Below are 8,605 nucleotides of genomic sequence, written 5' to 3'. Positions count from 1 at the left end.
TTTTTTTACAGTTAGAGAGAAATACTAGTAAAAATAAGGGTAATAGTTAGCAATAATGGCGATTGGTGTAAATACCAATTGTTGTTATCAAAGTAATAGCGATTGGTTATAATTCCAATCGTTACTATCTTGATAATAGCTATTGGTATTTACACCAATCGTCATTAATGCTAGCGCCATTTTATCACGCTCTTATTAATTGATAGTATGTTTTTATATTGTATTTTCTTTCTTTACTTATTAGAGACATATTTATGGTTTCATATTTCTTCCGTAAGGAGAACCTTAGAGAGATCAATGGGGGATGCAACACTTATTTTTTCTCTTCAAGTGAACAACTCATCGTTTCAGATCAAGCAAAAGGAAATCAATGGAGATTGTTGTTCCCCAAAGAAGATTTCCTGCAGCTGAAATAGTTCCAACTCTTCCACTCTACCATTCTACTCCACCCCTTGAAGTCAGACTCGAAATGAGACGAGTATCTCCACTTTCTCTTAGTTTCATGTGTTATCTCCTTCATTTCAGAATCTATTAGATTATGCTTGGAAGATTTTTTGTTTGATTTGTTTGTCGATGCTCTTGTAGTTCTTCAAGGAATATCTGATGGATTATCCAGAGGCAAAAAATCCAATGAGATGGAGATATTGGTTAGTTCATTCATGTTCAAATAGTCTTTTACAGATGTTGTTATGTTTCATGTTGTAAGAATTTCTCAATTGAATTTTCTAGGTTAAAGATCTCTGTAAGTCAAATATGATCCAGCCACAAACTTCTGATGAAATTAACAAGGACATCGTCTCGCACTTTGTACTTTGTCTAGTTTATTGCCGAACATAAGTTGTTACTGCTTATTCCGTCAATAAAACAGTCTTCTCTAAATGGATATAAGCTTTAGTTCTTTGCAACCTGTTTCCTCATTTGATCAGGGAGGAATTGAAAAAATGGTTCCTTTCAATGAAGACTACACTCTTTCATTACCGATTACGTATTGAAAAAGCTGAAGCTCAAGTAAATATTAATGCCTTAACATTTCATCGATGTTGTGTCATTAATTGATTTGCTATTGCTCCATTTTCTCATAGAGAGCACTATGGTGGAATTTGATCTTCCATTCAAAGTGATTTCAAATACTGAACTGGAGGTACTACTTACAGTATCATGAAAGAATCAGTATTTATCTTCTCACATATGCTAGCTTAACGATTGTTTTTAAACCATTCTTATCCATTTCCTTTGCTAGAATTTGAAGGAAAAACTTAACCAAGAGGCAAGGTCCATGGGTTAATCTCTATCTACGGGTAACTACTGATCATTACTTTTTGTCCTGAAAATTTGAGTCTTGGATACCTTTTGTCTTGCATTTCTAAAGCTTATTTGATGTAGGATTATTTGGAGGATTGGAGTCATTTGGATTTAATGACTAAAATATCATTTGTATTTCATATTTAAAATGTTATAAAAAAATATATAGTAATTTTAGTTGATTATTTGAATGATAAAGTGATTTATGATAGAATAAAAGTTTTTATTAAAGTATTTGAGAAAAAAAATAGGAGATCTTACTGTGTTTTAACATTCTCCGTTTGGTTGTTATTTTTTTTTGGGTAGGTGATACCATATTCTATAAGGTGTGTACTTCATAAATGAAGCAAACTACAAGAATACTCTCTTTAAAGTTCTATGAAAAGAAGCATGGTTGATAACTAATGCATATTTGTTTATAGCAAGGAATTAGGAATTATATACTTGATTTTATTTTAAATATGATTTATTATAAGAGAAATAGTATCACTGACCTAAATTGGTTTCAATGAACCCACACCATGTAAACCAATCCAAATTGCGTCCTTCAGTCCACAAAGTGAGGTTTGATTCTTAAGTTTCTTTGATTTCTCTACTTAGCAAGTTGTATTCGAGACGTTTTTCATACTTATTTGGTGCTGCAGCTGGCTCGTGTCAACTAGAGAACGGTTTAAAGGGTGATATTGGTGGGTTTGTTAAAATGAGTGGGGAGAAGAATGGAAGTGAAGAAGTGAAGCACGTCCTTGAAATGGTTGAGATTTCTTCTTATTATACATGAACGATTAAACTTTACAAAAGAAACCTCATTTCTTTTTTCGTTCTTCGGGCTAGAAGGGCTTCATCTAGGAGGGAGATTCTTACATCTTATTTTCTCACGCCACTTTTTCTTAAAGAGTTTGTTTTGATGTTAGAGAAGTTAGTAGACATCAAAGTAGTTGCACAAGGAGGATATCATCAGGTTAAATTACACAATTTCTTATGTTTCAGTTGTACAATGAACAATTTATTATTCATCCAAAATTGATTCATCATATAGCTTTCAACATCATAGGCAGAGTGCTGTCAGCTTTCATTTGGGCATCCTGAAGTTTTGACTTCTGAGCCTGATATTGTTGCGCTGTGCTGTGAGGTGGATTTGGTATTATACCTATAGTTTCTTAGAGTGTGTTAAAGGATTGATTAGAGCAATAATTTTGTTATGTGATTACATTTACCAGTATTTTAGGAAATTTTGGGTTTCAACCATGTTCTAATGGCGACTTCCTCGATTCAATTCTCGCTACCGGGATTGTAAGGGAGAAGTTGGGTGATATACTCTTGCAGGTACCATCTCAAATTTGTTTCTTGTTTCACCATGATGTGGTTTCAACATCTTGTCAAATAGCATAAAAATACACATTCCATTGAGATCTTGTGAATGCATTTCATCATTTTTTCCCCTATTTTCCTAAATTTCTTTGGAACCTTATTATCTATTAAGACAAAAATGGAAGAGATGAAGTTGGGTGTTGTAGATCTGTCTCCCAGGCTCTTTTTCACCTTAGAGATTGTAGATATTGCTTTGTTCCTCATGAAAATTTATTGTTTATGAGTTTCATCATTCAATTAAACTAGAGATAGGGTTATTGATTATTTGGTTAGCCTACATTAAATTTGTGTATAACTGTTGTAACTACTATTGTGCTTAAATTTAGATTTGATTTCCATAATCTCTTTATGATTTTTGTCCTACTGTCACTTTAGATTATTTTGTCCTATTTATAATCTTCTGTTCTTGCTCCTTAGATGTGTTTAAAAGCTTTAATTTAGATTACATAACATGAATTTTAGGAGTTGTATTTGTCAATTTTAAATATAATACAGAAGGCCATTCAAGCATACCAAGCTCTGATTATATTTGGGAGAGGACACTACCTTTCTATTCAAGGAAGTTTTACAAATTCGAATCCTGTTGATATCTAAGATTATGTTTAACTTTGCAAGTTTATCAATATGTTTCAGTAATTGATTTAAGTAGAGAAGTGGTTGAAAGATGAAAGAGGAGTCATATCTCTATAGGAGTAGTTATTGGAGTGTTGTTTTCTTTATTGACACTCTTATGTATCAGATATCACAGATTATTTTATGATGTAAAGTTTTAATAGATGACTGTGGATGATTATTTAGTTTTGTATTGAAGCAATTGATGAATTTTTTTTTTATTTTAGTTTTTTTTATTTTTATTTAAAAAAGGTCTATACCGATTGGTAAAATTACCAATCGCCAAACCTAATGAGCATCACCAATTGTCACTAACCAATCGCCATAGTCTTCTCCTAGGTAGTAGCGATTGGTTATTTAACCAATCGCCATATGTCTATAGCGATTGGTCATCTACCAATCGCCGTTGCCAATTATGGCAATAGCTAGAAGACTTTTGCAGATTGAGAGCGATTGGTATATGACCAATTGCTATAGACTTATAACGATCGATTTGAAGGTTAATAGCGATTCGTTTACCAATCACTATAGGGTATTTTTTTACTAGTGAGAGTAAGAGAATGAAGAAAGAAAAGCTTGTTAACTTTTTCACTTGATAACTAACTGTTCATAATTTCGTGACTCACTTTTTATGTAACTTGTGTCGTCGTTGTACTCTACTAATGTTTTAAAGTGAAGCTTAGCAATGGTCGACTCTGATTCTTGGATCGTAAATTAACCGGGAAAGATTCACCGTACCTCAAATCCAGATATTCAGAGATCCGTCGTACTAGAGCTACAAGGATCCAATGTTCATAGGTCTAAGGATTTGGCGTTGTACTTTGATGTCCTTATATGTTTAAATGTATCAATAGTCGAATTTTGTTCATAGGTACGTGTCGATTTTATAGTGGTTGAACACTAAATGGCAGTTGTGCTAAGCTGACTTGGAAGTCTGCTGATAACGAACGATGTTGTTCGCTATTCTGATGAGCTATGTAGAAGAGAGCACTTCTTCAAACGATTACTGAAGCAAGGCGTCTACTCGCACTTTTTCAGACCACTTCTGAAGCAAGGCGTCTGTCCGCGCTTCTTCAGACCATTATTGAAGCAAGGCGTCTGCTCGTGTTTCTTCAGCTCTTCTGTTAAAATGAAACTTCTGCTCGCGCTTCCTCAGATCTACTGTTGAAGTGAGACATCTGCTCACTCTTCCTCAACTCTGTTGTTGAAGTGAGGTGTCTACTCCAAGTTCCTCAGCTGTACCCGCGGGTTAAAACATTTGCACAACTTAGTTTTATTTACTTATGAAAGCATCATCAAAACTCTGTCGTATTGATTGAACTTATTTTTATTCACCTAAGTTCATTTTAATCAATTAAAACATTTTTCTTATTTCAATTTAATTAATTATTTATCTTTTAATTAATTTTTATCATTTTTCTTTATTTAACTTATACTAAAAATTTGTCTATTTTTGATGATGTTAAAACTATGTTATGTACCGGGAATTAAATAAAAGATAGATTAAAATCCTCCATTTTTTCTTCTTTGAAGCTTCAGCCTTCGTTTTTATTGCCGAAGAGAAGACTTTCCCATCATTGACCTTTGCCTCCTCGACCTCCTCTTCGACCTGGCTTTCTTCCAGTTTGACTACCTCGAAAGCTACATTCCCTTCCCATCGACTTCTACCTTCCCCTTTTTAACAGCATCATCAACAGCCACAATAGCATTTTCAATACTTTTTGTTGTTGCATCAGCATCTTTAATGCGTTACGCTTCTGCCGTCTTAAGGTGGTTTGAAATTTTGAGAAGCTGAAAGCCATAGGAATACATTTTTGTAATCATCTCTTAGTGGAGGTCGAAAGCGTTCTTGAGCAGAGTAGACTTCATCTTGATCATAGAATCTTTGATGATCGACACTTCAATCGAAGTGCTCGATATATCTTTAAAGGAATTTTCCTGCTCCAAGGCTACATCGATTGTTGCTTTTGAGTTTGAATTAGTCTGCTCCCTTAAAATCTCAAAATCACTAAAGTTTATTGCGATTATCGGTTGTAGAAATGCAAGAGCATAAATGATGAAGTTTTTGGGATCTATCGTTCCCCGAGAAGACTCCTTTGGGGAAGAAGGATTCGACAGTTCTAAATTGGAACCAGCTTGGATGATACGAAGAGGGGAGGCTCGAAAACTTAACTGAATTGTAGACGGCTCTAGATCCTTTTCAGAAGATGAGACTCGAGGCACATTGATCATTGCTCGAAACTCGCCGTCTACCCCTAAATCTCCTCACATAGATCCTGGAGAAATCTAGTCACTTCTTGATAGTGAATAGATTTAGTTGGGAGGGATTGATGATTTAAAGATGAAGGGGTTGGATGTTTGGATTTGAGGGAGGAACACCTCTCTTCATACGTCTGTTGCTCCTTGTCTGAAGAGATCGTCTAAACAGAAAGGAGCGCTGCTTCTCTAAAATAGGAGAAGAGTGTTTTTCATAAGATTCCTTCTTGGAGATAGGGGTTGAAAGATGCTCAACAGCTATAGAGGGTTCCTTCTCTGAATCAGAAGACTTCTGCTCATCAGTAGGGGTGGAAAGCTTCTCAGGAGTAGAAGAGAGCTCCTTAGCAGTAGAGGATGGTTGTTGTTGCTCAATGGTTTGAAGAAGCAGCTGCTCTTTAACCAACAGAACCTACTAATGTTCAGAAGCAGGAATAGACGACTGCTCTGCAGTAGTGAGAGGGTTCCTTCATAGCAGGAGAAGACTGCATCTTTTCAATAAAGAGCAGCTGATCTTCAGCGTTTGGACAATTCAGCTCTATCCACGACTCCCTCCTTAGTTTCTCCGCAATCTTGGATGATTGTGTGCCATGAATAAAGGATAAGGCAGTTGAGCAATAAGAATCCAAGATATGTTGTAGACGGTTGTTTACCCTGCCATCCATCCAAGCAGTTCTCTGCAAAGGGTCGTAGTTTTTCTCCCTTTTACAAAGGATTGGGAGCAAAACACTCCCTCTAGCGACTACTGCTACCAGCTCTCTCCTCTTGAGAGCTTCTTGAATATTCAATGTGTAAGTCCAAGTTAGGACTGTTTTCTCCAGACCATACAGCGCCTTGCACTGCGCAATCATATCTTCACCTTGGATGGCCTCATCGAATCTTTTATGGAGCCTTATGCGGCTCCATTTATTAAAGAGTTCGAGCCTCTTTGAAGTCGTTAACTCAAACTCCTCGAGGATGAGTTCGATTGATTGTTTTACAACCGAAAGAGGCTTGGGAACATGATCCACATGATCTTTACCCTTACTTGCAACCTCGGCAGGCTTGGAATCAGGCACAGGTTTCCTAAAGACAATTCTCTTTGAAGCTTGAACCTTCTTTGAAATAGCTGTTGGAGAGGTGCTATAAATTGGAACATCATCTTTCGGAGATGCTACTTTCAACTAATCTGCAGCGGACCAACAGTTGTCTGAACAACTACTGTTTTAGCATCCTGGATAACATTTACAACATCAGTTCCTACATCTAGGAAAACAACGGTGTTCTCCGTAGGTCATTCATCAATAATAGAACCAACTGACATATCAGTTGGTTCAGCAACAGGAGAGGCAGTAACGTCTCCTGCAGGCCTTTCATCAACATCACCAACTGAAACCGTAGTTGGTGTTTCAACCTGTTCCACATTGGAAACCGCAGTAGACACTATAGCCAGAGAGGTTTTAGAGACTAGCTTAAGAAATACCTTTATAGTAGGAGTTTCCTCCATTCTTTCCTTTTTCACATATGAGGCAACCTTAGCGGTTTCTCCGACAGAATCCCACTTCTGACTGTTTGAGCTATCAGTCGACTATCTAACTCTAAACTTCCTTCTTTTTTCTAGGGTTGGACGTCAAGAGGCGGCTGGGCGTGTGGACAGAGTAGTCGACTGACCACTCGACTTTTGAATGGATGAGTTATTATTGGTCTTGAACTCTTTAACAACCTTCATCCTTAAGATGTAGTTTCCCACCGTGCTACTGGTTATCACTATGTTAGTATGAATATTAACATCGTTGTCCAGATTTATTTACAGGTGTTTAAACAACCTACTTAGTTGCACAGAGAAGCCAATATGCTGCTTCTTTGGCATTGTCACCATCAGTGTCAAGGTCCTGAAGAGAACAGACAACCAGTTGATGGTCGTTCCCTTGGATATGACCACCATTATCTTAAATCGCTCATGGGTGTAGGCATCAAAAGATCCTACCCTCACCTGGAGAGACTTGGAGATGATATCGTTTAGGAGACAAAACTCTGATTTCAAAAATTTCTTCTTTCCTTGAGTTTCAACGGGAACGGAGACGTCTCAAAAGACCGTATGCATTTCCGTTACATCTTCAGTAGGAATAAGGTCGAAGGCAGAAAGACCTTCCGTCGGAAGACAAAGAACTAGGCAAATATATCTTTGGAGATGGAAACCACCATGCCCTTCAACGTCATCTGAACGGTGTCTCCAACCATCTTGGCAGTTAAAAAGAACTCACGAACCTTTGGTTCGTGAATTATGAACGGACCATCTAGAAACTTCCTTAGACCGGAAGCTTCTAGGGTTTTAAACATGGTGACCATCGCAGGTAGCCCCGAAACATAAACGGATTTAAAATTCACCTGCATTGTATTTTGAGCAAACAAAGTCATCTTAGAAGTTAGGGGTTAGATGAAGAAGAAAAAGACGACTGACTTTCTAGAGAGAAGGAAGAGAGTTCTAGAGAGTAATAAGAGATTTAGGATTTCAGAAAACACAAATAAGGTAATGAAATGTCTTAGGCGTATTGGATACTCTTTATGGAGCCCAACCGACACGTGTCATTAAATAAAATAAATAAACATTATTTAATTAATTATGCGTATAAAACTTAATTAACAATGCATGTTGGTTATATTTTAATCATGACAGACACGTGTCTTCATGTAAATTTAAAATAAATGGAGAGAAAATATTTATTTTTTAAAATATGATCGTAAACTGTCCAAGGGGGTTGAAATTACAGTGTATTGATAATATTAAAACAGTTGTCCCACTCGGCTAAAGACGAGTCATCTTAAATGCACTTAGACAACTGACTGACTGTGATGTCCGCATGACTTGAATTTAAGCTTAGTGACACGTCTGCTCCAGAAGACGTCTACTGACTTATAGAAACAGTTGTGTCAACAACCGTCTACCCGGCAGTTTAGAGTTTGACTATGCTGAAATTTCAAGCTGCTTAAGCACATCCCGTTTGTTGTATAGTGTCATCAGACAACTGTTTTTTCAGCATGATTGAGACATCCATCTTAACACGTCTGGCTTATCAGCTTATCAACAAGT

General features: G+C 36.6%; 1 long non-coding RNA gene across 1 annotated transcript; it reads left to right on the top strand.

Moving 5' to 3' along the window:
- Positions 1 to 583: 583 nt before the first annotated feature.
- LOC124922775 lies at positions 584 to 3,445 on the top strand. Its single transcript, XR_007097869.1, has 4 exons — positions 584 to 647; positions 730 to 1,141; positions 1,241 to 1,298; positions 1,947 to 3,445. It is a non-coding gene; the product is annotated as an uncharacterized LOC124922775 (long non-coding RNA).
- Positions 3,446 to 8,605: the final 5,160 nt, after the last annotated feature.

The sequence above is a fragment of the Impatiens glandulifera genome, chromosome 1, assembly GCF_907164915.1.
Source record: "Impatiens glandulifera chromosome 1, dImpGla2.1, whole genome shotgun sequence".
In the NCBI taxonomy this organism is placed as follows: Eukaryota; Viridiplantae; Streptophyta; class Magnoliopsida; order Ericales; family Balsaminaceae; genus Impatiens; species Impatiens glandulifera.
This window is presented reverse-complemented; position numbering and strand designations above follow the sequence as displayed.